The sequence below is a fragment of the Nematostella vectensis genome, chromosome 11, assembly GCF_932526225.1.
Source record: "Nematostella vectensis chromosome 11, jaNemVect1.1, whole genome shotgun sequence".
Taxonomy (NCBI): Eukaryota; Metazoa; Cnidaria; class Anthozoa; order Actiniaria; family Edwardsiidae; genus Nematostella; species Nematostella vectensis.
The window spans coordinates 11,161,055-11,186,135 of record NC_064044.1 but is presented as its reverse complement, the minus strand read 5'-3'; the positions used below and the strand labels follow the sequence as shown (position 1 = coordinate 11,186,135).

General features: G+C 42.6%; 64 non-coding genes across 64 annotated transcripts; all 64 read left to right on the top strand.

The window, feature by feature from the left end:
* The first annotated feature begins 1,053 nt into the window (after positions 1-1,053).
* Trnaw-cca lies at positions 1,054-1,125 on the top strand. Its single transcript has one exon. It is a non-coding gene; the product is annotated as a tRNA-Trp (tRNA).
* Positions 1,126-1,488: 363 nt separating this feature from the next.
* On the top strand, positions 1,489-1,560 carry Trnaw-cca. The gene has a single exon. It is a non-coding gene; the product is annotated as a tRNA-Trp (tRNA).
* Positions 1,561-1,882: 322 nt separating this feature from the next.
* On the top strand, positions 1,883-1,954 carry Trnaw-cca. Its single transcript has one exon. It is a non-coding gene; the product is annotated as a tRNA-Trp (tRNA).
* Positions 1,955-2,027: 73 nt separating this feature from the next.
* Positions 2,028-2,099, top strand: Trnaw-cca. Its single transcript has one exon. It is a non-coding gene; the product is annotated as a tRNA-Trp (tRNA).
* Positions 2,100-2,276: 177 nt separating this feature from the next.
* Trnaw-cca lies at positions 2,277-2,348 on the top strand. The gene has a single exon. It is a non-coding gene; the product is annotated as a tRNA-Trp (tRNA).
* A 73-nt stretch (positions 2,349-2,421) lies between these two features.
* Positions 2,422-2,493, top strand: Trnaw-cca. Its single transcript has one exon. It is a non-coding gene; the product is annotated as a tRNA-Trp (tRNA).
* Positions 2,494-2,568: 75 nt separating this feature from the next.
* Trnaw-cca lies at positions 2,569-2,640 on the top strand. The gene has a single exon. It is a non-coding gene; the product is annotated as a tRNA-Trp (tRNA).
* A 282-nt stretch (positions 2,641-2,922) lies between these two features.
* On the top strand, positions 2,923-2,994 carry Trnaw-cca. Its single transcript has one exon. It is a non-coding gene; the product is annotated as a tRNA-Trp (tRNA).
* Positions 2,995-3,171: 177 nt separating this feature from the next.
* Trnaw-cca lies at positions 3,172-3,243 on the top strand. Its single transcript has one exon. It is a non-coding gene; the product is annotated as a tRNA-Trp (tRNA).
* A 73-nt stretch (positions 3,244-3,316) lies between these two features.
* Trnaw-cca lies at positions 3,317-3,388 on the top strand. Its single transcript has one exon. It is a non-coding gene; the product is annotated as a tRNA-Trp (tRNA).
* A 177-nt stretch (positions 3,389-3,565) lies between these two features.
* On the top strand, positions 3,566-3,637 carry Trnaw-cca. Its single transcript has one exon. It is a non-coding gene; the product is annotated as a tRNA-Trp (tRNA).
* Positions 3,638-3,710: 73 nt separating this feature from the next.
* On the top strand, positions 3,711-3,782 carry Trnaw-cca. The gene has a single exon. It is a non-coding gene; the product is annotated as a tRNA-Trp (tRNA).
* A 429-nt stretch (positions 3,783-4,211) lies between these two features.
* On the top strand, positions 4,212-4,283 carry Trnaw-cca. The gene has a single exon. It is a non-coding gene; the product is annotated as a tRNA-Trp (tRNA).
* Positions 4,284-5,728: 1,445 nt separating this feature from the next.
* Trnaw-cca lies at positions 5,729-5,800 on the top strand. The gene has a single exon. It is a non-coding gene; the product is annotated as a tRNA-Trp (tRNA).
* Positions 5,801-5,873: 73 nt separating this feature from the next.
* Positions 5,874-5,945, top strand: Trnaw-cca. The gene has a single exon. It is a non-coding gene; the product is annotated as a tRNA-Trp (tRNA).
* A 177-nt stretch (positions 5,946-6,122) lies between these two features.
* Trnaw-cca lies at positions 6,123-6,194 on the top strand. The gene has a single exon. It is a non-coding gene; the product is annotated as a tRNA-Trp (tRNA).
* Positions 6,195-6,267: 73 nt separating this feature from the next.
* On the top strand, positions 6,268-6,339 carry Trnaw-cca. Its single transcript has one exon. It is a non-coding gene; the product is annotated as a tRNA-Trp (tRNA).
* A 177-nt stretch (positions 6,340-6,516) lies between these two features.
* On the top strand, positions 6,517-6,588 carry Trnaw-cca. The gene has a single exon. It is a non-coding gene; the product is annotated as a tRNA-Trp (tRNA).
* Positions 6,589-6,661: 73 nt separating this feature from the next.
* On the top strand, positions 6,662-6,733 carry Trnar-ccu. Its single transcript has one exon. It is a non-coding gene; the product is annotated as a tRNA-Arg (tRNA).
* Positions 6,734-6,808: 75 nt separating this feature from the next.
* Positions 6,809-6,880, top strand: Trnaw-cca. Its single transcript has one exon. It is a non-coding gene; the product is annotated as a tRNA-Trp (tRNA).
* A 136-nt stretch (positions 6,881-7,016) lies between these two features.
* Trnaw-cca lies at positions 7,017-7,088 on the top strand. The gene has a single exon. It is a non-coding gene; the product is annotated as a tRNA-Trp (tRNA).
* Positions 7,089-7,163: 75 nt separating this feature from the next.
* On the top strand, positions 7,164-7,235 carry Trnac-aca. Its single transcript has one exon. It is a non-coding gene; the product is annotated as a tRNA-Cys (tRNA).
* Positions 7,236-7,804: 569 nt separating this feature from the next.
* Positions 7,805-7,876, top strand: Trnaw-cca. Its single transcript has one exon. It is a non-coding gene; the product is annotated as a tRNA-Trp (tRNA).
* An 865-nt stretch (positions 7,877-8,741) lies between these two features.
* On the top strand, positions 8,742-8,813 carry Trnaw-cca. The gene has a single exon. It is a non-coding gene; the product is annotated as a tRNA-Trp (tRNA).
* A 73-nt stretch (positions 8,814-8,886) lies between these two features.
* Positions 8,887-8,958, top strand: Trnaw-cca. The gene has a single exon. It is a non-coding gene; the product is annotated as a tRNA-Trp (tRNA).
* A 177-nt stretch (positions 8,959-9,135) lies between these two features.
* Trnaw-cca lies at positions 9,136-9,207 on the top strand. The gene has a single exon. It is a non-coding gene; the product is annotated as a tRNA-Trp (tRNA).
* A 73-nt stretch (positions 9,208-9,280) lies between these two features.
* Positions 9,281-9,352, top strand: Trnaw-cca. Its single transcript has one exon. It is a non-coding gene; the product is annotated as a tRNA-Trp (tRNA).
* Positions 9,353-9,529: 177 nt separating this feature from the next.
* On the top strand, positions 9,530-9,601 carry Trnaw-cca. The gene has a single exon. It is a non-coding gene; the product is annotated as a tRNA-Trp (tRNA).
* A 73-nt stretch (positions 9,602-9,674) lies between these two features.
* Positions 9,675-9,746, top strand: Trnar-ccu. Its single transcript has one exon. It is a non-coding gene; the product is annotated as a tRNA-Arg (tRNA).
* A 1,827-nt stretch (positions 9,747-11,573) lies between these two features.
* On the top strand, positions 11,574-11,645 carry Trnaw-cca. The gene has a single exon. It is a non-coding gene; the product is annotated as a tRNA-Trp (tRNA).
* A 73-nt stretch (positions 11,646-11,718) lies between these two features.
* Positions 11,719-11,790, top strand: Trnaw-cca. Its single transcript has one exon. It is a non-coding gene; the product is annotated as a tRNA-Trp (tRNA).
* A 513-nt stretch (positions 11,791-12,303) lies between these two features.
* Trnac-aca lies at positions 12,304-12,375 on the top strand. Its single transcript has one exon. It is a non-coding gene; the product is annotated as a tRNA-Cys (tRNA).
* A 593-nt stretch (positions 12,376-12,968) lies between these two features.
* Trnaw-cca lies at positions 12,969-13,040 on the top strand. Its single transcript has one exon. It is a non-coding gene; the product is annotated as a tRNA-Trp (tRNA).
* Positions 13,041-13,113: 73 nt separating this feature from the next.
* Trnar-ccu lies at positions 13,114-13,185 on the top strand. Its single transcript has one exon. It is a non-coding gene; the product is annotated as a tRNA-Arg (tRNA).
* A 75-nt stretch (positions 13,186-13,260) lies between these two features.
* On the top strand, positions 13,261-13,332 carry Trnaw-cca. Its single transcript has one exon. It is a non-coding gene; the product is annotated as a tRNA-Trp (tRNA).
* Positions 13,333-13,616: 284 nt separating this feature from the next.
* Positions 13,617-13,688, top strand: Trnac-aca. Its single transcript has one exon. It is a non-coding gene; the product is annotated as a tRNA-Cys (tRNA).
* A 569-nt stretch (positions 13,689-14,257) lies between these two features.
* On the top strand, positions 14,258-14,329 carry Trnaw-cca. Its single transcript has one exon. It is a non-coding gene; the product is annotated as a tRNA-Trp (tRNA).
* Positions 14,330-15,668: 1,339 nt separating this feature from the next.
* Positions 15,669-15,740, top strand: Trnaw-cca. The gene has a single exon. It is a non-coding gene; the product is annotated as a tRNA-Trp (tRNA).
* A 73-nt stretch (positions 15,741-15,813) lies between these two features.
* Trnaw-cca lies at positions 15,814-15,885 on the top strand. The gene has a single exon. It is a non-coding gene; the product is annotated as a tRNA-Trp (tRNA).
* Positions 15,886-16,398: 513 nt separating this feature from the next.
* Trnac-aca lies at positions 16,399-16,470 on the top strand. Its single transcript has one exon. It is a non-coding gene; the product is annotated as a tRNA-Cys (tRNA).
* A 593-nt stretch (positions 16,471-17,063) lies between these two features.
* On the top strand, positions 17,064-17,135 carry Trnaw-cca. The gene has a single exon. It is a non-coding gene; the product is annotated as a tRNA-Trp (tRNA).
* Positions 17,136-17,208: 73 nt separating this feature from the next.
* Positions 17,209-17,280, top strand: Trnaw-cca. The gene has a single exon. It is a non-coding gene; the product is annotated as a tRNA-Trp (tRNA).
* A 177-nt stretch (positions 17,281-17,457) lies between these two features.
* On the top strand, positions 17,458-17,529 carry Trnaw-cca. The gene has a single exon. It is a non-coding gene; the product is annotated as a tRNA-Trp (tRNA).
* Positions 17,530-19,143: 1,614 nt separating this feature from the next.
* Positions 19,144-19,215, top strand: Trnaw-cca. Its single transcript has one exon. It is a non-coding gene; the product is annotated as a tRNA-Trp (tRNA).
* Positions 19,216-19,288: 73 nt separating this feature from the next.
* On the top strand, positions 19,289-19,360 carry Trnaw-cca. The gene has a single exon. It is a non-coding gene; the product is annotated as a tRNA-Trp (tRNA).
* Positions 19,361-19,580: 220 nt separating this feature from the next.
* Positions 19,581-19,652, top strand: Trnaw-cca. The gene has a single exon. It is a non-coding gene; the product is annotated as a tRNA-Trp (tRNA).
* A 363-nt stretch (positions 19,653-20,015) lies between these two features.
* Positions 20,016-20,087, top strand: Trnaw-cca. Its single transcript has one exon. It is a non-coding gene; the product is annotated as a tRNA-Trp (tRNA).
* A 73-nt stretch (positions 20,088-20,160) lies between these two features.
* Positions 20,161-20,231, top strand: Trnaw-cca. The gene has a single exon. It is a non-coding gene; the product is annotated as a tRNA-Trp (tRNA).
* A 73-nt stretch (positions 20,232-20,304) lies between these two features.
* Trnaw-cca lies at positions 20,305-20,376 on the top strand. Its single transcript has one exon. It is a non-coding gene; the product is annotated as a tRNA-Trp (tRNA).
* Positions 20,377-20,741: 365 nt separating this feature from the next.
* Trnaw-cca lies at positions 20,742-20,813 on the top strand. Its single transcript has one exon. It is a non-coding gene; the product is annotated as a tRNA-Trp (tRNA).
* A 75-nt stretch (positions 20,814-20,888) lies between these two features.
* On the top strand, positions 20,889-20,960 carry Trnaw-cca. Its single transcript has one exon. It is a non-coding gene; the product is annotated as a tRNA-Trp (tRNA).
* A 531-nt stretch (positions 20,961-21,491) lies between these two features.
* Trnaw-cca lies at positions 21,492-21,563 on the top strand. The gene has a single exon. It is a non-coding gene; the product is annotated as a tRNA-Trp (tRNA).
* Positions 21,564-21,636: 73 nt separating this feature from the next.
* Trnaw-cca lies at positions 21,637-21,708 on the top strand. The gene has a single exon. It is a non-coding gene; the product is annotated as a tRNA-Trp (tRNA).
* A 220-nt stretch (positions 21,709-21,928) lies between these two features.
* Trnaw-cca lies at positions 21,929-22,000 on the top strand. The gene has a single exon. It is a non-coding gene; the product is annotated as a tRNA-Trp (tRNA).
* A 363-nt stretch (positions 22,001-22,363) lies between these two features.
* On the top strand, positions 22,364-22,435 carry Trnaw-cca. The gene has a single exon. It is a non-coding gene; the product is annotated as a tRNA-Trp (tRNA).
* Positions 22,436-22,655: 220 nt separating this feature from the next.
* Positions 22,656-22,727, top strand: Trnaw-cca. The gene has a single exon. It is a non-coding gene; the product is annotated as a tRNA-Trp (tRNA).
* Positions 22,728-23,392: 665 nt separating this feature from the next.
* Positions 23,393-23,464, top strand: Trnaw-cca. The gene has a single exon. It is a non-coding gene; the product is annotated as a tRNA-Trp (tRNA).
* Positions 23,465-23,682: 218 nt separating this feature from the next.
* On the top strand, positions 23,683-23,754 carry Trnaw-cca. Its single transcript has one exon. It is a non-coding gene; the product is annotated as a tRNA-Trp (tRNA).
* A 363-nt stretch (positions 23,755-24,117) lies between these two features.
* Trnaw-cca lies at positions 24,118-24,189 on the top strand. The gene has a single exon. It is a non-coding gene; the product is annotated as a tRNA-Trp (tRNA).
* A 73-nt stretch (positions 24,190-24,262) lies between these two features.
* Positions 24,263-24,334, top strand: Trnaw-cca. Its single transcript has one exon. It is a non-coding gene; the product is annotated as a tRNA-Trp (tRNA).
* Positions 24,335-24,407: 73 nt separating this feature from the next.
* Trnaw-cca lies at positions 24,408-24,479 on the top strand. The gene has a single exon. It is a non-coding gene; the product is annotated as a tRNA-Trp (tRNA).
* A 73-nt stretch (positions 24,480-24,552) lies between these two features.
* On the top strand, positions 24,553-24,624 carry Trnaw-cca. Its single transcript has one exon. It is a non-coding gene; the product is annotated as a tRNA-Trp (tRNA).
* A 220-nt stretch (positions 24,625-24,844) lies between these two features.
* Trnaw-cca lies at positions 24,845-24,916 on the top strand. Its single transcript has one exon. It is a non-coding gene; the product is annotated as a tRNA-Trp (tRNA).
* Positions 24,917-24,991: 75 nt separating this feature from the next.
* On the top strand, positions 24,992-25,063 carry Trnaw-cca. Its single transcript has one exon. It is a non-coding gene; the product is annotated as a tRNA-Trp (tRNA).
* Positions 25,064-25,081: the final 18 nt, after the last annotated feature.

Below are 25,081 nucleotides of genomic sequence, written 5' to 3'. Positions count from 1 at the left end.
ACTCCAGATCAGAAGGTTGCGTTTTCAAATCACGTCGCGGTCAGTTTCTTTTTTTTTCTTTTTCTAATTCACCAAAATTCTAAATACATAACAAATCGGCAAAATGCTTAGCACAGTTGACTCCGTGGCGCAATGGTAGCGCGTCAGAGAAAAAGATTTTTAAAATGCTAACCACAGTTTACTCCGTGGCGCAATGGTAGCGCCTCTTACTCCAGATCAGAAGGTTGCGTGTTCAAATCACGTCGGGGTCAGTTTCTTTTTTCCTTTTTCTATGCTCATCCAAATTCTGAGCAGATAAAAAGATTTTTAAAATGCTAACCACAGTTGACTCCGTGGCGCAATGGTAGCGCTTCTCACTACAGATCAGAAGGTTGCATTTTCAAATCACGTCGGGGTCAGTTTCTGTTTTCTTTTTTCCAATTCACCAAAATTCTAAATACGTAACAAATCTGCAAAATGCTTAGAACAGTTGACTCCGTGGCGCAATGGTAGCGCGTCTGACTCCAGAGCAGAAGGTTGCGTGTTCAAATGTCGTCGGGGTCAGTTTCTATTTTCCTTTGTCTATGCTCATCCAAATTCTGAGCAGATAAAAATATTTTTAAAATAATAACCACCGTTGACTCCGTGGCGCAATGGTAGCGCTTCTTACTCCAGATCAGAAGGTTGCGTTTTCAAATCACGTCGTGGTCAGTTTTTGTTTTCGATTTTCTAATTCACCAAAATTCTGAATTGGTAACAAACATGCAACATGCTTAGCACTGTTGACTCCGTGGCGCAATGGTACCGCGTCTGACTCCAGATCAGAAGGTTGCGTTTTCAAATCACGTCGGGGTCAGTTTCTGTTTCCGATTTTCTAAATCACAAAAATTCTGAAAAGGCAACAAAATTGCAACATGCTTAGCACTGTTGACTACGTGGCGCAATGGTACCGGGTCTGACTCCAGATCAGAAGGTTGCGTGTTCAAATCACGTCGGGGTCAGTTTCTGTTTTCGATTTTCTAAATCACCAAAATTCTGAAAAGGCAACAAAATTGCAACATGCTTAGCACTGTTGACTACGTGGCGCAATGGTAGCGCGTCTGACTCCAGATCAGAAGGTTGCGTGTTCAAATCACGTCGGGGTCAGTTTCTGTTTTCGTTTTTCTAATTCACCAAAATTCTAAATACGTAACAAATCTGCAACATGCTTAGCACGGTTGACTCCGTGGCGCAATGGTACCGCGTCTGACTCCAGATCAGAAGGTTACGTTTTCAAATCACGTCGGGGTCAGTTTCTGTTTCCGATTTTCTAAATCACAAAAATTCTGAAAAGGTAACAAAATTGCAACATGCTTAGCAGCGGTGACTCCGTGGGGCAATGGTACCGGGTCTGACTCCAGATCAGAAGGTTGCGTGTTCAAATCACGTCGGGGTCAGTTTCTGTTTTCGATTTTCTAAATCACCAAAATTCTGAAAAGGCAACAAAATTGCAACATGCTTAGCACTGTTGACTACGTGGCGCAATGGTAGCGCGTCTGACTCCAGATCAGAAGGTTGCGTGTTCAAATCACGTCGGGGTCAGTTTCTGTTTTCTTTTTTCCAATTCACCAAAATTCTAAATACGTAACAAGTCTGCAAAATGCGTATCACAGTTGACTCCGTGCCGCAATGGTAGCGCGTACGACTCCAGATCAGAAGGTTGCGTGTTCAAATCACGTCGGGGTCAGTTTCTATTTTCCTTTTTCTATGCTCATCCAAATTGTGAGCAGATAAAAATATTTTTAAAATGGTAAACACCGTTGACTCCGTGGCGCAATAGAAGCGCTTCGCACTCCAGATCAGAAGGTTGCGTTTTCAAATCACGTCGTGGTCAGTTTCTGTTTTCGATTTGCTTAGCACAGTTGACTCCGTGGCGCAATGGTAGCGCGTCTGACTCCAGATCAGAAGGTTGCGTGTTCAAATCACGTCGGGGTCAGTTTCTGTTTTCTTTTTTCCAATTCACCAAAATTCTAAATACGTAACAATTCTGCAAAATGCTTAGCACAGTTGACTCCGTGGCGCAATGGTAGCGCGTCTGACTCCAGAGCAGAAGGTTGCGTGTTCAAATCACGTCGGGGTCAGTTTCTATTTTCCTTTGTCTATGCTCATCCAAATTCTGAGCAGATAAAAATATTTTTAAAATGGTAAACACCGTTGACTCCGTGGCGCAATAGTAGCGCTTCGCACTCCAGATCAGAAGGTTGCGTTTTCAAATCACGTCGTGGTCAGTTTCTGTTTTCGATTTGCTTAGCACAGTTGACTCCGTGGCGCAATGGTAGCGCGTCTGACTCCAGATCAGAAGGTTGCGTGTTTAAATCACGTCGGGGTCAGTTTCTGTTTTCTTTTTTCCAATTCACCAAAATTCTAAATACGTAACAAATCTGCAAAATGCTTAGCACAGTTGATTCCGTGGCACAATGGTAGCGCGTCTGACTCCAGATCAGAAGGTTGCGTGTTCAAATCACGTCGGGGTCAGTTTCTATTTTCCTTTTTCTATGCTCATCCAAACTCTGAGCAGATAAGAATATTTTTAAAATGGTAACCACTGTTGACTCCGTGGCGCAATGGTAGCGCGTCTGACTCCAGATCAGAAGGTTGGGTGTTCAAATCACGTCGGGGTCAGTTTCTTTTTTTTTTCTTTTTCTAATTCAGCAAAATTCTAAATACATAACAAATCTGCAAAATGCTTAGCACAGTTGACTTCGTGGCGCAATGGTAGCGCGTCAGAGAAAAAGATTTTTAAAATGCTAACCACAGTTTACTCCGTGGCGCAATGGTAGCGCCTCTGACTCCAGATCAGAAGGTTGCGTGTTCAAATCACGTCGGGGTCAGTTTCTGTTTTCTTTTTTCCAATTCACCAAAATTCTAAATACGTAACAAATCTGCAAAATGCTTAGCACAGTTGACTCCGTGGCGCAATGGTAGCGCGTCTGACTCCAGATCAGAAGGTTGCGTGTTCAAATCACGTCGGGGTCAGTTTCTATTTTCCTTTTTCTATGCTCATCCAAATTCTGAGCAGATAAAAATATTTTTAAAATGGTAAACACCGTTGACTCCGTGGCGCAATATTAGCGCTTCGCACTCCAGATCAGAAGGTTGCGTTTACAAATCACGTCGTGGTCAGTTTCTGTTTTCGATTTGCTTAGCACAGTTGACTCCGTGGCGCAATGGTAGCGCGTCTGACTCCAGATCAGAAGGTTGCGTGTTCAAATCACGTCGGGGTCAGTTTCTGTTTTCTTTTTTCCAATTCACCAAAATTCTAAATACGTAACAAATCTGCAAAATGCTTAGCACAGTTGACTCCGTGGCGCAATGGTAGCGCGTCTGACTCCAGATCAGAAGGTTGCGTGTTCAAATCACGTCGGGGTCAGTTTCTATTTTCCTTTGTCTATGCTCATCCAAATTCTGAGCAGATAAAAATATTTTTAAAATGGTAAACACCGTTGACTCCGTGGCGCAATAGTAGCGCTTCGCACTCCAGATCAGAAGGTTGCGTTTTCAAATCACGTCGTGGTCAGTTTCTGTTTTCGATTTGTCTAGCACAGTTGACTCCGTGGCGCAATGGTAGCGCGTCTGACTCCAGATCAGAAGGTTGCGTGTTTAAATCACGTCGGGGTCAGTTTCTGTTTTCTTTTTTCCAATTCAGCAAAATTCTAAATACGTAACAAATCTGCAAAATGCTTAGCACAGTTGATTCCGTGGCACAATGGTAGCGCGTCTGACTCCAGATCAGAAGGTTACGTGTTCAAATCACGTCGGGGTCAGTTTCTATTTTCCTTTTTCTATGCTCATCCAAACTCTGAGCAGATAAAAATATTTTTAAAATGGTAACCACTGTTGAGTCCGTGGCGCAATGGTAGCGCGTCTGACTCCAGATCAGAAGGTTGGGTGTTCAAATCACGTCGGGGTCAGTTTCTTTTTTTTTTCTTTTTCTAATTCAGCAAAATTCTAAATACATAACAAATCTGCAAAATGCTTAGCACAGTTGACTCCGTGGCGCAATGGTAGCGCGTCAGAGAAAAAAATGTTTAAAATGCTAACAACAGTTGACTCCGTGGCGCAATGGTAGAGCTTCTCACTACAGATCAGAAGGTTGCGTGTTCAAATCACGTCGCGGTCAGTTTCTGTTTTCGATTTTCTAATTCACCAAAATTCTGAATTGGTAACAAACATGCAACATGCTTAGCACTGTTGACTCCGTGGCGCAATGGTAGCGCGTCTGACTCCAGATCAGAAGGTTGCGTGTTCAAATCACGTCGGGGTCAGTTTCTGTTTTCGTTTTTCTAATTCACCAAAATTCTAAATACCTAACAAATCTGCAACATTCTTAGCACGGTTGACTCCGTGGCGCAATGGTAGCGCGTCAGATAAAAAGATTTTTAAAATGCTAACCACAGTTGACTCAGTGGGGCAATGGTAGCGATTCTCACTCCAGATCAGAAGGTTGCGTGTTCAAATCACGTCGGGGTCAGTTTCTATTTTCCTTTTTCTATGCTCATCCAAATTCTGAGCAGGTAAAAAGATTTTTAAAATGCTAACCACAGTTGACTCCGTGGCGCAATGGTAGTGCTTCTCACTCCAGATCAGAAGGTTGCGTTTTCAAATCACGTCGCGGTCAGTTTCTTTTTTTTTTTCTTTTTCTAATTCACCAAAATTCTAAATACATAACAAATCTGCAAAATGCTTAGCACAGTTGACTCCGTGGCGCAATGGTAGCGCGTCAGAGAAAAAGATTTTTAAAATGCTAACCACAGTTTACTCCGTGTCGCAATGGTAGCGCCTCTTACTCCAGATCAGAAGGTTGCGTGTTCAAATCACGTCGGGGTCAGTTTCTGTTTTCTTTTTTCCAATTCACCAAAATTCTAAATACGTAACAAGTCTGCAAAATGCGTATCACAGTTGACTCCGTGGCGCAATGGTAGCGCGTACGACTCCAGATCAGAAGGTTGCGTGTTCAAATCACGTCGGGGTCAATTTCTATTTTCCTTTTTCTATGCTCATCCAAATTGTGAGCAGATAAAAAGCTTTTTAAAATGGTAACCACCGTTGACTCCTTGGCGCAATGGTAGCGCTTCTCACTCCAGATCCGAAGGTTGCGTTTTCAAATCACGTCGGGGTCAGTTTCTATTTTAGATTTTCTAAATCACTAAAAATCTGAAAAGGTAACAGAATTGCAACATGCTTAGCAGGGTAGAATCCATGGCGCAATGGTAGCGCGTTTGACTCCAGATCAGAAGGTTGCGTGTTCAAATCACGTCAGGGTCAGTTTCTGTTTTCCTTTTTCTAATTCACCAATAATCTAAATACGTAACAAATCTGCAACATTCTTAGCACTGTTGACTCCGTGGCGCAATGGTAGCGCGTCAGATAAGAAGATTTTTAAAATGCTAACCACAGTTGACTCCGTGGCGCAATGGTAGCGCTTCTCACTCCAGATCAGAAGGTTGCGTTTTCAAATCACGTCGTTGTCAGTTTCTGTTTTCGATTTGCTTAGCACAGTTGACTCCGTGGCGCAATGGTTGCGCGTTTGACTCCAGATAAAAAGGTTGCGTTTTCAAATCACGTCGGGGTCAGTTTCTTTTTTTTTTCTTTTTCTAATTCACCAAAATTCTAAATACATAACAAATCAGCAAAATGCTTAGCACGGTTGACTCCGTGGCGCAATGGTAGCGCGTCAGAGAAAAAGACTTTTAAGATGCTAACCACAGTTGACTCCGTGGCGCAATGGTAGCGCGTCTGACTCCAGATCAGAAGGTTGCGTGTTCAAATTACGTCGGGGTCAGTTTCTGTTTTCTTTTTTCCAATTCACCAAAATTCTAAATACGTAACAAATCGGCAAAATGCTTAGCACAGTTGACTCCGTGGCGCAATGGTAGCGCGTCTGACTCCAGATCAGAAGGTTGCGTGTTCAAATCACGTCGGGGTCAGTTTCTATTTTCCTTTTTCTATGCTCATCCAAATTCTGAGCAGATAAAAATATTTTTAAAATGGTAAACACCGTTGACTCCGTGGCGCAATAGTAGCGCTTCGCACTCCAGATCAGAAGGTTGCGTTTTCAAATCACGTCGTGGTCAGTTTCTGTTTTCGATTTGCTTAGCACAGTTGACTCCGTGGCGCAATGGTAGCGCGTCTGACTCCAGATCAGAAGGTTGCGTGTTTAAATCACGTCGGGGTCAGTTTCTGTTTTCTTTTTTCCAATTCACCAAAATTCTAAATACGTAACAAATCTGCAAAATGCTTAGCACAGTTGACTCCGTGGCGCAATGGTAGCGCGTCTGACTCCAGAGCAGAAGGTTGCGTGTTCAAATCACGTCGGGGTCAGTTTCTATTTTCCTTTGTCTATGCTCATCCAAATTCTGAGCAGATAAAAATATTTTTAAAATGGTAAACACCGTTGACTCCGTGGCGCAATAGTAGCGCTTCGCACTCCAGATCAGAAGGTTGCGTTTTCAAATCACGTCGTGGTCAGTTTCTGTTTTCGATTTGCTTAGCACAGTTGACTCCGTGGCGCAATGGTAGCGCGTCTGACTCCAGATCAGAAGGTTGCGTGTTTAAATCACGTCGGGGTCAGTTTCTGTTTTCTTTTTTCCAATTCACCAAAATTCTAAATACGTAACAAATCTGCAAAATGCTTAGCACAGTTGATTCCGTGGCACAATGGTAGCGCGTCTGACTCCTGATCAGAAGGTTGCGTGTTCAAATCACGTCGGGGTCAGTTTCTATTTTCCTTTTTCTATGCTCATCCAAACTCTGAGCAGATAAGAATATTTTTAAAATGGTAACCACTGTTGACTCCGTGGCGCAATGGTAGCGCGTCTGACTCCAGATCAGAAGGTTGGGTGTTCAAATCACGTCGGGGTCAGTTTCTTTTTTTTTCTTTTTCTAATTCAGCAAAATTCTAAATACATAACAAATCTGCAAAATGCTTAGCACAGTTGACTCCGTGGCGCAATGGTAGCGCGTCAGAGAAAAAGATTTTTAAAATGCTAACCACAGTTAACTCCGTGGCGCAATGGTAGCGCCTCTGACTCCAGATCAGAAGGTTGCGTGTTCAAATCACGTCGGGGTCAGTTTCTTTTTTCCTTTTTCTATGCTCATCCAAATTCTGAGCAGATAAAAAAATGTTTAAAATGCTAACAACAGTTGACTCCGTGGCGCAATGGTAGCGCTTCTCACTACAGATCAGAAGGTTGCGTGTTCAAATCACGTCGCGGTCAGTTTCTGTTTTCGATTTTCTAATTCACCAAAATTCTGAATTGGTAACAAACATGCAACATGCTTAGCACTGTTGACTCCGTGGCGCAATGGTAGCGCGTCTGACTCCAGATCAGAAGGTTGCTTTTTCAAATCACGTCGGGGTCAGTTTCTGTTTTCGTTTTTCTAATTCACCAAAATTCTAAATACCTAACAAATCTTCAACATTCTTAGCACGGTTGACTCCGTGGCGCAATGGTAGCGCGTCAGATAAAAAGATTTTTAAAATGCTAACCACAGTTGACTCAGTGGGGCAATGGTAGCGATTCTCACTCCAGATCAGAAGGTTGCGTTTTCAAATCACGTCGGGGTCATTTTCTGTTTTCGATTTTCTAAATCACAAAAATTCTGAAAAGGTAACAAAATTGCAACATGCTTAGCAGGGGTGACTCCGTGTCGCAATGGTACCGCATCTTACTCCAGATGAGAAGGTTGCGTGTTCAAATCACGTCGGGGTCAGTTTCTGTTTTCTTTTTTCAAATTCACCAAAATTCTAAATACGTAACAAATCTGCAAAATGCTTAGCACAGTTGACTCCGTGGCGCAATGGTAGCGCGTCTGACTCCAGATCAGAAGGTTGCGTGTTCAAATCACGTCGGGGTCAGTTTCTATTTTCCTTTTTCTATGCTTATCCAAATTCTGAGCAGGTAAAAAGATTTTTAAAATGCTAACCACAGTTGACTCCGTGGCGCAATGGTAGTGCTTCTCACTCCAGATCAGAAGGTTGCGTTTTCAAATCACGTCGCGGTCAGTTTCTTTTTTTTTCTTTTTCTAATTCACCAAAATTCTAAATACATAACAAATCTGCAAAATGCTTAGCACAGTTGACTCCGTGGCGCAATGGTAGCGCGTCAGAGAAAAAGATTTTTAAAATGCTAACCACAGTTTACTCCGTGTCGCAATGGTAGCGCCTCTTACTCCAGATCAGAAGGTTGCGTGTTCAAATCACGTCGGGGTCAGTTTCTGTTTTCTTTTTTCCAATTCACCAAAATTCTAAATACGTAACAAGTCTGCAAAATGCGTATTACAGTTGACTCCGTGGCGCAATGGTAGCGCGTACGACTCCAGATCAGAAGGTTGCGTGTTCAAATCACGTCGGGGTCAGTTTCTATTTTCCTTTTTCTATGCTCATCCAAATTGTGAGCAGATAAAAAGATTTTTATAATGGTAACCACCGTTGACTCCTTGGCGCAATGGTAGCGCTTCTCACTCCAGATCAGAAGGTTGCGTTTTCAAATCACGTCGGGGTCAGTTTCTATTTTCGATTTTCTAAATCACTAAAATTCTGAAAAGGTAACAAAATTGCAACATGCTTAGCAGGGTTGACTCCATGGCGCAATGGTAGCGCGTCTGACTCCAGATCAGAAGGTTGCGTGTTCAAATCACGTCAGGGTCAGTTTTTGTTTTCCTTTTTCTAATTCACCAATAATCTAAATACGTAACAAATCTGCAACATGCTTAGCACTGTTGACTCCGTGGCGCAATGGTAGCGCGTCTGACTCCAGATCAGAAGGTTGCGTGTTCAAATTACGTCGGGGTCAGTTTCTGTTTTCTTTTTTCCAATTCACCAAAATTCTAAATACGTAACAAATCTGCAAAATGCTTAGCACAGTTGACTCCGTGGCGCAATGGTAGCGCGTCTGACTCCAGATCAGAAGGTTGCGTGTTCAAATCACGTCGGGGTCAGTTTCTATTTTCCTTTTTCTATGCTCATCCAAATTCTGAGCAGATAAAAATATTTTTAAAATGGTAAACACCGTTGACTCCGTGGCGCAATAGTAGCGCTTCGCACTCCAGATCAGAAGGTTGCGTTTTCAAATCACGTCGTGGTCAGTTTCTGTTTTCGAATTGCTTAGCACAGTTGACTCCGTGGCGCAATGGTAGCGCGTCTGACTCCAGATCAGAAGGTTGCGTGTTTAAATCACGTCGGGGTCAGTCTCTGTTTTCTTTTTTCCAATTCACCAAAATTCTAAATACGTAACAAATCTGCAAAATGCTTAGCACAGTTGACTCCGTGGCGCAATGGTAGCGCGTCTGACTCCAGAGCAGAAGGTTGCGTGTTCAAATCACGTCGGGGTCAGTTTCTATTTTCCTTTGTCTATGCTCATCCAAATTCTGAGCAGATAAAAATATTTTTAAAATGGTAAACACCGTTGACTCCGTGGCGCAATAGTAGCGCTTCGCACTCCAGATCAGAAGGTTGCGTTTTCAAATCACGTCGTGGTCAGTTTCTGTTTTCGATTTGCTTAGCACAGTTGACTCCGTGGCGCAATGGTAGCGCGTCTGACTCCAGATCAGAAGGTTGCGTGTTTAAATCACGTCGGGGTCAGTTTCTGTTTTCTTTTTTCCAATTCACCAAAATTCTAAATACGTAACAAATCTGCAAAATGCTTAGCACAGTTGATTCCGTGGCACAATGGTAGCGCGTCTGACTCCTGATCAGAAGGTTGCGTGTTCAAATCACGTAGGGGTCAGTATCTATTTTCCTTTTTCTATGCTCATCCAAATTCTGAGCAGATAAAAAGATTTTTAAAATGGTAACAACCGTTGACTCCGTGGCGCAATGGTTGCGCTTCTCACTCCAGATCAGAAGGTTGTGTTTTCAAATCACGTAGGGGTCAGTATCTATTTTCCTTTTTCTATGCTCATCCAAATTCTGAGCAGATAAAAAGATTTTTAAAATGGTAACAACCGTTGACTCCGTGGCGCAATGGTTGCGCTTCTCACTCCAGATCAGAAGGTTGTGTTTTCAAATCACGTCGGGGTCAGTTTCTGTTTTCGATTTTCTAAATCACTAAAATTCTGAAAAGGTAACAAAATTGCAACATGCTTAGCAGGGTTGACTCCGTAGCGCGTCTGACTCCAGATCAGAAGTTTGCGTGTTCAAATCAAGTCGGGGTCAGTTTCTTTTTTTTCTTTTTCTAATTCACCAAAATTCTAAATACATAACAAATTTGCAACATGCTTAGCACAGTTGACTCCGTGGCGCAATGGTAGCGCGTCAGAGAAAAAGATTTTTACAGTGCTAACCACAGTTGACTTCGTGGGGCAATTGTAGCGCTTCGCACTCCAGATCAGAAGGTTGCGTTTTCAAATCACGTCGCGGTCAGTTTCTTTTTTTTTCTTTTTCTAATTCACCAAAATTCTAAATACATAACAAATCTGCAAAATGCTTAGCACAGTTGACTCCGTGGCGCAATGGTAGCGCGTCAGAGAAAAAGATTTTTAAAATGCTAACCACAGTTTACTCCGTGTCGCAATGGTAGCGCCTCTTACTCCAGATCAGAAGGTTGCGTGTTCAAATCACGTCGGGGTCAGTTTCTGTTTTCTTTTCTCCAATTCACCAAAATTCTAAATACGTAACAAGTCTGCAAAATGCGTATTACAGTTGACTCCGTGGCGCAATGGTAGCGCGTACGACTCCAGATCAGAAGGTTGCGTGTTCAAATCTTGTCGGGGTCAGTTTCTATTTTCCTTTTTCTATGCTCATCCAAATTGTGAGCAGATAAAAAGATTTTTAAAATGGTAACCACCGTTGACTCCTTAGCGCAATGGTAGCGCTTCTCACTCCAGATCAGAAGGTTGCGTTTTCAAATCTCGTCGGGGTCAGTTTCTATTTTCGATTTTCTAAATCACTAAAATTCTGAAAAGGTAACAAAATTGCAACATGCTTAGCAGGGTTGACTCCATGGCGCAATGGTAGCGCGTCTGACTCCAGATCAGAAGGTTGCGTGTTCAAATCACGTCAGGGTCAGTTTCTGTTTTCCTTTTTCTAATTCACCAATAATCTAAATACGTAACAAATCTGCAACATGCTTAGCACTGTTGACTCCGTGGCGCAATGGTAGCGCGTCAGATAAGAAGATTTTTAAAATGCTAACCACAGTTGACTCCGTGGCGCAATGGTAGCGCTTCTCACTCCAGATCAGAAGGTTGCGTTTTCAAATCACGTTGTGGTCAGTTTCTGTTTTCGATTTGCTTAGCACAGTTGACTCCGTGGCGCAATGGTTGCGCGTTTGACTCCAGATAAAAAGGTTGCGTTTTCAAATCACGTCGGGGTCAGTTTCTTTTTTTTTTCTTTTTCTAATTCACCAAAATTCTAAATACATAACAAATCAGCAAAATGCTTAGCACGGTTGACTCCGTGGCGCAATGGTAGCGCGTCAGAGAAAAAGATTTTTAAAATGCTAACCACAGTTGACTTCGTGGGGCAATTGTAGCGCTTCGCACTCCAGATCAGAAGGTTGCGTTTTCAAATCACGTCGTGGTCAGTTTCTGTTGTCGATTTGCTTAGCACAGTTGACTCCGTGGCGCAATGGTAGCGCGTCTGACTCCAGATCAGAAGGTTGCGTGTTCAAATCACGTCGGGGTCAGTTTCTGTTTTCTTTTTTCCAATTCAGCAAAATTCTAAATACGTAACAAATCTGCAAAATGCTTAGCACAGTTGACTCCGTGGCGCAATGGTAGCGCGTCTGACTCCAGATCAGAAGGTTGCGTGTTCAAATCACGTCGGGGTCAGTTTCTGTTTTTTTTTTTCCAATTCACCAAAATTCTAAATACGTAACAAATCTGCAAAATGCTTAGCACAGTTGACTCCGTGGCGCAATGGTAGCGCGTCTGACGCCAGATCAGAAGGTTGAGTGTTCAAATCACGTCGGGGTCAGTTTCTATTTTCCTTTTTTCTATGCTCATCCAAATTCTGAGCAGATAAAAATATTTTTAAAATGGTAAACACCGTTGACTCCGTGGCGCAATAGTAGCGCTTCGCACTCCAGATCAGAAGGTTGCGTTTTCAAATCACGTCGTGGTCAGTTTCTTTTTTCCTTTTTCTATGCTCATCCAAATTCTGAGCAGATAAAAAAATGTTTAAAATGCTAACAACAGTTGACTCCGTGGCGCAATGGTAGCGCTTCTCACTAGAGATCAGAAGGTTGCGTGTTCAAATCACGTCGCGGTCAGTTTCTGTTTTCGATTTTCTAATTCACCAAAATTCTGAATTGGTAACAAACATGCAACATGCTTAGCACTGTTGACTCCGTGGCGCAATGGTAGCGCGTCTGACTACAGATCAGAAGGTTGCGTGTTCAAATCACGTCGGGGTCAGTTTCTGTTTAAGGTTTTTCTAATTCACCAAAATTCTAAATACCTAACAAATCTGCAACATTCTTAGCATGGTTGACTCCGTGGCGCAATGGTAGCGCGTCAGATAAAAAGAGTTTTAAAATGCTAACCACAGTTGACTCAGTGGGGCAATGGTAGCGATTCTCACTCCAGATCAGAAGGTTGCGTGTTCAAATCACGTCGCGGTCAGTTTCTATTTTCCTTTTTATATGCTCATCCAAATTCTGAGCAGGTAAAAAGATTTTTAAAATGCTAACCACAGTTGACTCCGTAGCGCAATGGTATTGCTTCTCACTCCAGATCAGAAGGTTGCGTTTTCAAATCACGTCGCGGTCAGTTTCTTTTTTTTTTCTTTTTCTAATTCACCAAAATTCTAAATACATAACAAATCTGCAAAATGCTTAGAACAGTTGACTCCGTGGCGCAATGGTAGCGCGTTAGAGAAAAAGATTTTTAAAATGCTAACCACAGTTTACTCCGTGTCGCAATAGTAGCGCTTCGCACTCCAGATCAGAAGGTTGCGTTTTCAAATCACGTCGTGGTCAGTTTCTGTTTTCGATTTGCTTAGCACAGTTGACTCCGTGGCGCAATGGTAGCGCGTCTGACTCCAGATCAGAAGGTTGCGTGTTTAAATCACGTCGGGGTCAGTTTCTGTTTTCTTTTTTCCAATTCACCAAAATTCTAAATACGTAACAAATCTGCAAAATGCTTAGCACAGTTGATTCCGTGGCACAATGGTAGCGCGTCTGACTCCTGATCAGAAGGTTGCGTGTTCAAATCACGTCGGGGTCAGTTTCTATTTTCCTTTTTCTATGCTCATCCAAACTCTGAGCAGATAAGAATATTTTTAAAATGGTAACCACTGTTGACTCCGTGGCGCAATGGTAGCGCGTCTGACTCCAGATCAGAAGGTTGGGTGTTCAAATCACGTCGGGGTCAGTTTCTTTTTTTTTTCTTTTTCTAATTCAGCAAAATTCTAAATACATAACAAATCTGCAAAATGCTTAGCACAGTTGACTCCGTGGCGCAATGGTAGCGCGTCAGAGAAAAAGATTTTTAAAATGCTAACCACAGTTTACTCCGTGGCGCAATGGTAGCGCCTCTGACTCCAGATCAGAAGGTTGCGTGTTCAAATCACGTCGGGGTCAGTTTCTTTTTTCCTTTTTCTATGCTCATCCAAATTCTGAGCAGATAAAAAAATGTTTAAAATGCTAACAACAGTTGACTCCGTGGCGCAATGGTAGCGCTTCTCACTACAGATCAGAAGGTTGCGTGTTCAAATCACGTCGCGGTCAGTTTCTGTTTTCGATTTTCTAATTCACCAAAATTCTGAATTGGTAACAAACATGCAACATGCTTAGCACTGTTGACTCCGTGGCGCAATGGTAGCGCGTCTGACTCCAGATCAGAAGGTTGCTTTTTCAAATCACGTCGGGGTCAGTTTCTGTTTTCGTTTTTCTAATTCACCAAAATTCTAAATACCTAACAAATCTTCAACATTCTTAGCACGGTTGACTCCGTGGCGCAATGGTAGCGCGTCAGATAAAAAGATTTTTAAAATGCTAACCACAGTTGACTCAGTGGGGCAATGGTAGCGATTCTCACTCCAGATCAGAAGGTTGCGTTTTCAAATCACGTCGGGGTCATTTTCTGTTTTCGATTTTCTAAATCACAAAAATTCTGAAAAGGTAACAAAATTGCAACATGCTTAGCAGGGGTGACTCCGTGTCGCAATGGTACCGCATCTTACTCCAGATCAGAAGGTTGCGTGTTCAAATCACGTCGGGGTCAGTTTCTGTTTTCTTTTTTCAAATTCACCAAAATTCTAAATACGTAACAAATCTGCAAAATGCTTAGCACAGTTGACTTTGTGGCGCAATGGTAGCGCGTCTGACTCCAGATCAGAAGGTTGCGTGTTCAAATCACGTCGGGGTCAGTTTCTATTTTCCTTTTTCTATGCTCATCCAAATTCTGAGCAGGTAAAAAGATTTTTAAAATGCTAACCACAGTTGACTCCGTGGCGCAATGGTAGTGCTTCTCACTCCAGATCAGAAGGTTGCGTTTTCAAATCACGTCGCGGTCAGTTTCTTTTTTTTTCTTTTTCTAATTCACCAAAATTCTAAATACATAACAAATCTGCAAAATGCTTAGCACAGTTGACTCCGTGGCGCAATGGTAGCGCGTCAGAGAAAAAGATTTTTAAAATGCTAACCACAGTTTACTCCGTGTCGCAATGGTAGCGCCTCTTACTCCAGATCAGAAGGTTGCGTGTTCAAATCACGTCGGGGTCAGTTTCTGTTTTCTTTTCTCCAATTCACCAAAATTCTAAATACGTAACAAGTCTGCAAAATGCGTATTACAGTTGACTCCGTGGCGCAATGGTAGCGCGTACGACTCCAGATCAGAAGGTTGCGTGTTCAAATCACGTCGGGGTCAGTTTCTATTTTCCTTTTTCTATGCTCATCCAAATTGTGAGCAGATAAAAAGATTTTTAAAATGGTAACCACCGTTGACTCCTTGGCGCAATGGTAGCGCTTCTCACTCCAGATCAGAAGGTTGCGTTTTCAAATCTCGTCGGGGTCAGTTTCTATTTTCGATTTTCTAAATCACTAAAATTCTGAAAAGGTAACAAAATTGCAACATGCTTAGCAGGGTTGACTCCATGGCGCAATGGTAGCGCGTCTGACTCCAGATCAGAAGGTTGCGTGTTCAAATCACGTCAGGGTCAGTTTCTGTTTTCCTTTTTCTAATTCACCAATAATCTAAATACGTAACAAATCTGCAACATGCTTAGCACTGTTGACTCCGTGGCGCAATGGTAGCGCGTCAGATAAAAAGATTTTTAAAATGCTAACCACAGTTTACTCCGTGGCGCAATGGTAGCGATTCTCACTCCAGATCAGAAGGTTGCGTTTTCAAATCACGTTGTGGTCAGTTTCTGTTTTCGATTTGCTTAGCACAGTTGACTCCGTGGCGCAATGGTTGCGCGTTTGACTCCAGATAAAAAGGTTGCGTTTTCAAATCACGTCGGGGTCAGTTTCTTTTTTTTTTCTTTTTCTAATTCACCAAAATTCTAAATACATAACAAATCAGCAAAATGCTTAGCACGGTTGACTCCGTGGCGCAATGGTAGCGCGTCAGAGAAAAATATTTTTAAAATGCTAACCACAGTTGACTTCGTGGGGCAATTGTAGCGCTTCGCACTCCAGATCAGAAGGTTGCGTTTTCAAATCACGTCGTGGTCAGTTTCTGTTGTCGATTTGCTTAGCACAGTTGACTCCGTGGCGCAATGGTAGCGCGTCTGACTCCAGATCAGAAGGTTGCGTGTTCAAATCACGTCGGGGTCAGTTTCTGTTTTCTTTTTTCCAATTCAGCAAAATTCTAAATACGTAACAAATCTGCAAAATGCTTAGCACAGTTGACTCCGTGGCGCAATGGTAGCGCGTCTGACTCCAGATCAGAAGGTTGCGTGTTCAAATCACGTCGGGGTCAGTTTCTGTTTTCTTTTTTCCAATTCACCAAAATTCTAAATACGTAACAAATCTGCAAAATGCTTAGCACAGTTGACTCCGTGGCGCAATGGTAGCGCGTCTGACGCCAGATCAGAAGGTTGAGTGTTCAAATCACGTCGGGGTCAGTTTCTATTTTCCTTTTTTCTATGCTCATCCAAATTCTGAGCAGATAAAAATATTTTTAAAATGGTAAACACCGTTGACTCCGTGGCGCAATAGTAGCGCTTCGCACTCCAGATCAGAAGGTTGCGTTTTCAAATCACGTCGTGGTCAGTTTCTTTTTTCCTTTTTCTATGCTCATCCAAATTCTGAGCAGATAAAAAAATGTTTAAAATGCTAACAACAGTTGACTCCGTGGCGCAATGGTAGCGCTTCTCACTAGAGATCAGAAGGTTGCGTGTTCAAATCACGTCGCGGTCAGTTTCTGTTTTCGATTGTCTAATTCACCAAAATTCTGAATTGGTAACAAACATGCAACATGCCTAGCACTGTTGACTCCGTGGCGCAATGGTAGCGCGTCTGACTACAGATCAGAAGGTTGCGTGTTCAAATCACGTCGGGGTCAGTTTCTGTTTAAGGTTTTTCTAATTCACCAAAATTCTAAATACCTAACAAATCTGCAACATTCTTAGCATGGTTGACTCCGTGGCGCAATGGTAGCGCGTCAGATAAAAAGAGTTTTAAAATGCTAACCACAGTTGACTCAGTGGGGCAATGGTAGCGATTCTCACTCCAGATCAGAAGGTTGCGTGTTCAAATCACGTCGCGGTCAGTTTCTATTTTCCTTTTTATATGCTCATCCAAATTCTGAGCAGGTAAAAAGATTTTTAAAATGCTAACCACAGTTGACTCCGTAGCGCAATGGTATTGCTTCTCACTCCAGATCAGAAGGTTGCGTTTTCAAATCACGTCGCGGTCAGTTTCTTTTTTTTTTCTTTTTCTAATTCACCAAAATTCTAAATACATAACAAATCTGCAAAATGCTTAGAACAGTTGACTCCGTGGCGCAATGGTAGCGCGTTAGAGAAAAAGATTTTTAAAATGCTAACCACAGTTTACTCCGTGTCGCAATAGTAGCGCTTCGCACTCCAGATCAGAAGGTTGCGTTTTCAAATCACGTCGTGGTCAGTTTCTGTTTTCGATTTGCTTAGCACAGTTGACTCCGTGGCGCAATGGTAGCGCGTCTGACTCCAGATCAGAAGGTTGCGTGTTCAAATCACGTCGGGGTCAGTTTCTGTTTTCTTTTTTCCAATTCACCAAAATTCTAAATACGTAACAAATCTGCAAAATGCTTAGCACAGTTGACTCCGTGGCGCAATGGTAGCGCGTCTGACTCCAGATCAGAAGGTTGCGTGTTCAAATCACTTCGGGGTCAGTTTCCATTTTCCTTTGTCTATGCTCATCCAAATTCTGAGCAGATAAAAATATTTTTAAAATGGTAAACACCGTTGACTCCGTGGCGCAATAGTAGCGCTTCGCACTCCAGATCAGAAGGTTGCGTTTTCAAATCACGTCGTGGTCAGTTTCTGTTTTTGATTTGCTTAGCACAGTTGACTCCGTGGCGCAATGGTAGCGCGTCTGACTCCAGATCAGAAGGTTGCGTGTTTAAATCACGTCGGGGTCAGTTTCTGTTTTCTTTTTTCCAATTCACCAAAATTCTAAATACGTAACAAGTCTGCAAAATGCGTAGCACAGTTGATTTCGTGGCGCAATGGTAGCGCGTCTGACTCCAGATCAGAAGGTTGAGAGTTCAAATCACATCGGGGTCAGTTTCTATTTTCCTTTTTCTATGCTCATCCAAACTCTGAGCAGATAAAAATATTTTTAAAATGGTAACCACTGTTGACTCCGTGGCGCAATGGTAGCTCGTCTGACTCCAGATCAGAAGGTTGGGTGTTCAAATCACGTCGGGGTCAGTTTCTTTTTTTTTCTTTTTCTAATTCAGCAAAATTCTAAATACATAACAAATCTGCAAAATGCTTAGCACAGTTGACTCCGTGGCGCAATGGTAGCGCGTCAGAGAAAAAGATTTTTAAAATGCTAACCACAGTTTACTCCGTGGCGCAATGGTAGCGCGTCTGACTCCAGATCAGAAGGTTGCGTGTTCAAATCAAGTCGGGGTCAGTTTCTGTTTTCTTTTTTCCAATTCACCAAAATTCTAAATACGTAACAAATCTGCAAAATGCATAGCACAGTTGACACCGTGGCGCAATGGTAGCGCGTCTGACTCCAGGTCAGAAGGTTGCGTGTTCAAATCACGTCGGGGTCAGTTTCTATTTTCCTTTTTCTATGCTCATCCAAATTCTGAGCAGACAAAAATATTTTTAAAATGGTAACCACCGTTGACTCCGTGGCGCAATGGTAGCGCTTCTCACTCCAGATCAGAAGGTTGTGTTTTCAAATCACGTCGGGGTCAGTTTCTGTTTTTGATTTTCTAATTCACCAAAATTCTAAATACGTAACAAATCTGCAAAATGCGTAGCACAGTTGACTCCGTGGCGCAATGGTAGCTCGTCTGACTCCAGATCAGAAGGTTGCGTTTTCAAATCACGTCGGGGTCAGTTTCTATTTTCCTTTTTCTATGCTCATCCAAATTCTGAGCAGACAAAAATATTTTTAAAATGGTAACCACAGTTGACTCCGTAACGCAATGGTAGCGCGTCTGACTCCAGATCAGAAGGTTGCGTGTTCAAATCACGTAGGGGTCAGTATCTATTTTCCTTTTTCTATGCTCATCCAAATTCTGAGCAGATAAAAAGATTTTTAAAATGGTAACAACCGTTGACTCCGTGGCGCAATGGTTGCGCTTCTCTTTCCAGATCAGAAGGTTGTGTTTTCAAATCACGTCGGGGTCAGTTTCTGTTTTCGATTTTCTAAATCACTAAAATTCTGAAAAGGTAACAAAATTGCAACATGCTTAGCAGGGTTGACTCCGTAGCGCAATTGTACCGCGTCTGACTCCAGATCAGAAGTTTGCGTGTTCAAATCAAGTCGGGGTCAGTTTCTTTTTTTTTCTTTTTCTAATTCACCAAAATTCTGAATACATAACAAATTTGCAAAATGCTTAGCACAGTTGACTCCGTGGCGCAATGGTAGCGCGTCAGAGAAAAAGATTTTTACAGTGCTAACCACAGTTGACTTCGTGGGGCAATTGTAGCGCTTCGCACTCCAGATCAGAAGGTTGCGTTTTCAATTCACGTCGGGGTCAGTTTCTGTTTTCGATTTGCTTAGCACAGTTGACTCCGTGGCGCAATGGTAGCGCGTCTGACTCCAGATCAGAAGGTTGCGTGTTCAAATCACGTCGGGGTCAGTTTCTGTTTTCTTTTTTCCAATTAACCAAAATTCTAAATACGTAACAAATCTGCAAAATGCTTAGCACAGTTGACTCCGTGGCGCAATGGTAGCGCGTCTGACTCCAGATCAGAAGGTTGCGTGTTCAAATCTCGTCGGGGTCAGTTTCTATTTTCCTTTTTCTATGCTCATCCAAATTCTGAGCAGATAAAAATATTTTTAAAATGGTAACCACCGTTGACTCCGTGGCGCAATGGTAGCGCTTCTCACTCCAGATCAGAAGGTTGCGTTTTCAAATCACGTCGTGGTCAGTTTTTGTTTTCGATTTTCTAATTCACCAAAATTCTGAATTGGTAACAAACATGCAACATGCTTAGCACTGTTGACTCCGTGGCGCAATGGTAGCGCGTCTGACTCCAGATCAGAAGGTTGCGTGTTGAAATCACGTCGGGGTCAGTTTCTGTTTTCGTTTTTCTAATTCACCAAAATTCTAAATACGTAACAAATCTGCAACATGCTTAGCAAGGTTGAATCCGTGGCGCAATGGTAGCGCGTCTGACTCCAGATCAGAAGGTTGCGTTTTCAAATCACGTCGGGGTCAGTTTCCGTTTTCGATTTTCTAAATCACAAAAATTCTGAATAGGTAACAAAATTGCAACATGCTTAGCAGGGGTGACTCCGTGGGGCAATGGTACCGCGTCTGACTCCAGATCAGAAGGTTGCGTGTTCAAATCACGTCGGGGTCAGTTTCTGTTTTCGATTTTCTAAATCACCAAAATTCTGAAAAGGCAACAAAATTGCAACATGCTTAGCACTGTTGACTACGTGGCGCAATGGTAGCGCGTCTGACTCCAGATCAGAAGGTTGCGTGTTCAAATCACGTCGGGGTCAGTTTCTGTTTTCTTTTTTCCAATTCACCAAAATTCTAAATACCTAACAAATCTGCAACATGCTTAGCACTGTTGACTCCGTGGCGCAATGGTAGCGCGTCTGACTCCAGATCAGAAGGTGCGTTTTCAAATCACGTCGGGGTCAGTTTCTGATTTCTTTTTTCCAATTCACCAAAATTCTGAATACGTAACAAATCTGCAAAATGCTTAGCACAGTTGACTCCGTGGCGCAATGGTAGCGCGTCTGACTCCAGATCAGAAGGTTGCGTGTTCAAATCACGTCGGGGTCAGTTTCTGTTTTCTTTTTTCCAATTCACCAAAATTCTAAATACGTAACAAATCTGCAAAATGCTTAGCACAGTTGACTCCGTGGCGCAATGGTAGCGAGTATGACTCCAGCTCAGAAGGTTGCGTGTTCAAATCACGTCGGGGTCAGTTTCTATTTTCCTTTTTCTATGCTCATCCAAATTCTGAGCAGACAAAAATATTTTTAATATGGTAACCACCGTTGACTCCGTGGCGCAATGGTAGCGCGTCTGACTCCAGATCAGAAGGTTGCCTTTTCAAATCACGTCGGGGTCAGTTTCTGTTTTTGATTTTCTAATTCACCAAAATTCTAAATACGTAACAAATCTGCAAAATGCGTAGCACAGTTGACTCCGTGGCGCAATGGTAGCGCGTCTGAATCCAGATCAGAAGGTTGCGTGTTCAAATCACGTCGGGGTCAGTTTCTATTTTCCTTTTTCTATGCTCATCCAAATTCTGAGCAGACAAAAATATTTTTAAAATGGTAACCACAGTTGACTCCGTGGCGCAATGGTAGCGCGTCTGACTCCAGATCAGAAGGTTGCGTGTTCAAATCACGTCGGGGTCAGTATCTATTTTCCTTTTTCTATGCTCATCCAAATTCTGAGCAGATAAAAAGATTTTTAAAATGGTAACAACCGTTGACTCCGTGGCGCAATGGTTGCGCTTCTCACTCCAGATCAGAAGGTTGTGTTTTCAAATCACGTCGGGGTCAGTTTCTTTTTTCGATTTTCTAAATCACTAAAATTCTGAAAAGGTAACAAAATTGCAACATGCTTAGCAGGGTTGACTCCGTAGCGCAATTGTACCGCGTCTGACTCCAGATCAGAAGTTTGCGTGTTCAAATCACGTCGGGGTCAGTTTCTTTTTTTTTTCTTTTTCTAATTCACCAAAATTCTAAATACATAACAAATTTGCAAAATGCTTAGCACAGTTGACTCCGTGGCGCAATGGTAGCGCGTCAGAGAAAAAGATTTTTACAATGCTAACCACAGTTGACTTCGTGGGGCAATTGTAGCGCTTCGCACTCCAGATCAGAAGGTTGCGTTTTCAAATCACGTCGTAGTCAGTTTCTGTTTTCGATTTGCTTAGCACAGTTGACTCCGTGGCGCAATGGTAGCTCGTCTGACTCCAGATCAGAAGGTTGCGTGTTCAAATCACGTCGGGGTCAGTTTCTGTTTTCTTTTTTCCAATTCACCAAAATTCTAAATACGTAACAAATCTGCAAAATGCTTAGCACAGTTGACTCCGTGGCGCAATGGTAGCGCGTCTGACTCCAGATCAGAAGGTTGCGTGTTCAAATCTCGTCGGGGTCAGTTTCGATTTTCCTTTTTCTATGCTCATCCAAATTCTGAGCAGATAAAAATATTTTTAAAATGGTAACCACCGTTGACTCCTTGGCGCAATGGTAGCGCTTCTTACTCCAGATCAGAAGGTTGCGTTTTCAAATCACCTCGTGGTCAGTTTTTGTTTTCGATTTTCTAATTCATCAAAATTCTGAATTGGTAACAAACATGCAACATGCTTAGCACTGTTGACTCCGTGGCGCAATGGTAGCGCGTCTGACTCCAGATCAGAAGGTTGCGTGTTCAAATCACGTCGGGGTCAGTTTCTGTTTTCGTTTTTCTAATTCACCAAAATTCTAAATACGTAACAAATCTGCAACATGCTTAGCACGGTTGACTCCGTGGCGCAATGGTACCGCGTCTGACTCCAGATCAGAAGGTTGCGTTTTCAAATCACGTCGGGGTCAGTTTCTGTTTTCGATTTTCTAAATCACAAAAATTCTGAAAAGGTAACAAAATTGCAACATGCTTAGCAGGGGTGACTCCGTGGGGCAATGGTACCGCGTCTGACTCCAGATCAGAAGGTTGCGTGTTCAAATCACGTCGGGGTCAGTTTCTGTTTTCTTTTTTCCAATTCACCAAAATTCTAAATACCTAACAAATCTGCAACATGCTTAGAACTGTTGACTCCGTGGCGCAATGGTAGCGCGTCTGACTCCAGATCAGAAGGTTGCGTGTTCAAATCTCGTCGGGGTCAGTTTCTATTTTCCTTTTTCTATGCTCATCCAAATTCTGAGCAGATAAAAATATTTTTAAAATGGTAACCACCGTTGACTCCTTGGCGCAATGGTAGCGCTTCTTACTCCTGATCAGAAGGTTGCGTTTTCAAATCACGTCGTGGTCAGTTTTTGTTTTCGATTTTCTAATTCATTAAAATTCTGAATTGGTAACAAACATGCAACATGCTTAGCACTGTTGACTCCGTGGCGCAATGGTAGCGCGTCTGACTCCAGATCAGAAGGTTGCGTGTTCAAATCACGTCGGGGTCAGTTTCTGTTTTCGTTTTTCTAATTCTAAATACGTAACAAATCTGCAACATGCTTAGCACGGTTGACTCCGTGGCGCAAAGGTACCGCGTCTGACTCCAGATCAGAAGGTTGCGTGTTCAAATCACGTAGGGGTCAGTATCTATTTTCCTTTTTCTATGCTTATCCAAATTCTGAGCAGATAAAAAGATTTTTAAAATGGTAACAACCGTTGACTCCGTGGCGCAATGGTTGCGCTTCTCACTCCAGATCAGAAGGTTGTGTTTTCAAATCACGTATGGGTCAGTTTCTGTTTTCGATTTTCTAAATCACTAAAATTCTGAAAAGGTAACAAAATTGCAACATGCTTAGCAGGGTTAACTCCGTAGCGCAATTGTACCGCGTCTGACTCCAGATCAGAAGTTTGCGTGTTCAAATCAAGTCGGGGTCAGTTTCTTTTTTTTTCTTTTTCTAATTCACCAAAATTCTGAATACATAACAAATTTGCAAAATGCTTAGCAAAGTTGACTCCGTGGCGCAATGGTAGCGCGTCAGAGAAAAAGATTTTTACAGTGCTAACCACAGTTGACTTCGTGGGGCAATTGTAGCCCTTCGCACTCCAGATCAGAAGGTTGCGTTTTCAAATCACGTCGGGGTCCGTTTTTGTTTTCGATTTGCTTAGCACAGTTGACTCCGTGGCGCAATGGTAGCGCGTCTGACTCCAGATCAGAAGGTTGCGTGTTCAAATCACGTCGGGGTCAGTTTCTGTTTTCTTTTTTCCAATTAACCAAAATTCTGAATACGTACCAAATCTGCAAAATGCTTAGCACAGTTGACTCCGTGGCGCAATGGTAGCGCGTCTGACTCCAGATCAGAAGGTTGCGTTTTCAAATCACGTCGTGGTCAGTTTCTGTTTTCGATTTTCTAATTCACCAAAATTCTGAATTGGTAACAAACATGCAACATGCTTAGCACTGTTGACTCCGTGGCGCAATGGTAGCGCGTCTGACTCCAGATCAGAAGGTTGCGTGTTCAAATCACGTCGGGGTCAGTTTCTGTTTTCGTTTTTCTAATTCACCAAAATTCTAAATACGTAACAAATCTGCAACATGCTTAGCACGGTTGAATCCGTGGCGCAATGGTACCGCGTCTGACTCCAGATCAGAAGGTTGCGTTTTCAAATCACGTCGGGGTCAGTTTCCGTTTTCGATTTTCTAAATCACAAAAATTCTGAAAAGGTAACAAAATTGCAACATGCTTAGCAGGGGTGACTCCGTGGGGCAATGGTACCGCGTCTGACTCCAGATCAGAAGGTTGCGTGTTCAAATCACGTCGGGGTCAGTTTCTGTTTTCGATTTTCTAAATCACCAAAATTCTGAAAAGGCAACAAAATTGCAACATGCTTAGCACTGTTGACTACGTGGCGCAATGGTAGCGCGTCTGACTCCAGATCAGAAGGTTGCGTGTTCAAATCACGTCGGGGTCAGTTTCTGTTTTCTTTTTTCCAATTCACCAAAATTCTAAATACCTAACAAATCTGCAACATGCTTACCACTGTTGACTCCGTGGCGCAATGGTAGCGCGTCTGACTCCAGATCAGAAGGTTGCGTTTTCAAATCACGTCGGGGTCAGTTTCTGTTTTCTTTTTTCCAATTCACCAAAATTCTAAATACGTAACAAATCTGCAAAATGCTTAGCACAGTTGACTCCGTGGCGCAATGGTAGCGCGTCTGACTCCAGATCAGAAGGTTGCGTGTTCAAATCACGTCGGGGTCAGTTTCTGTTTTCTTTTTTCCAATTCACCAAAATTCTAAATACGTAACAAATCTGCAAAATGCTTAGCACAGTTGACTCCGTGGCGCAATGGTAGCGCGTCTGACTCCAGCTCAGAAGGTTGCGTGTTCAAATCACGTCGGGGTCAGTTTCTATTTTCCTTTTTCTATGCTCATCCAAATTCTGAGCAGACAAAAATATTTTTAAAATGGTAACCACCGTTGACTCCGTGGCGCAATGGTAGCGCGTCTGACTCCAGATCAGAAGGTTGCCTTTTCAAATCACGTCGGGGTCAGTTTCTGTTTTTGATTTTCTAATTCACCAAAATTCTAAATACGTAACAAATCTGCAAAATGCGTAGCACAGTTGACTCCGTGGCGCAATGGTAGCGCGTCTGAATCCAGATCAGAAGGTTGCGTGTTCAAATCACGTCGGGGTCAGTTTCTATTTTCCTTTTTCTATGCTCATCCAAATTCTGAGCAGACAAAAATATTTTTAAAATGGTAACCACAGTTGACTCCGTGGCGCAATGGTAGCGCGTCTGACTCCAGATCAGAAGGTTGCGTGTTCAAATCACGTCGGGGTCAGTATCTATTTTCCTTTTT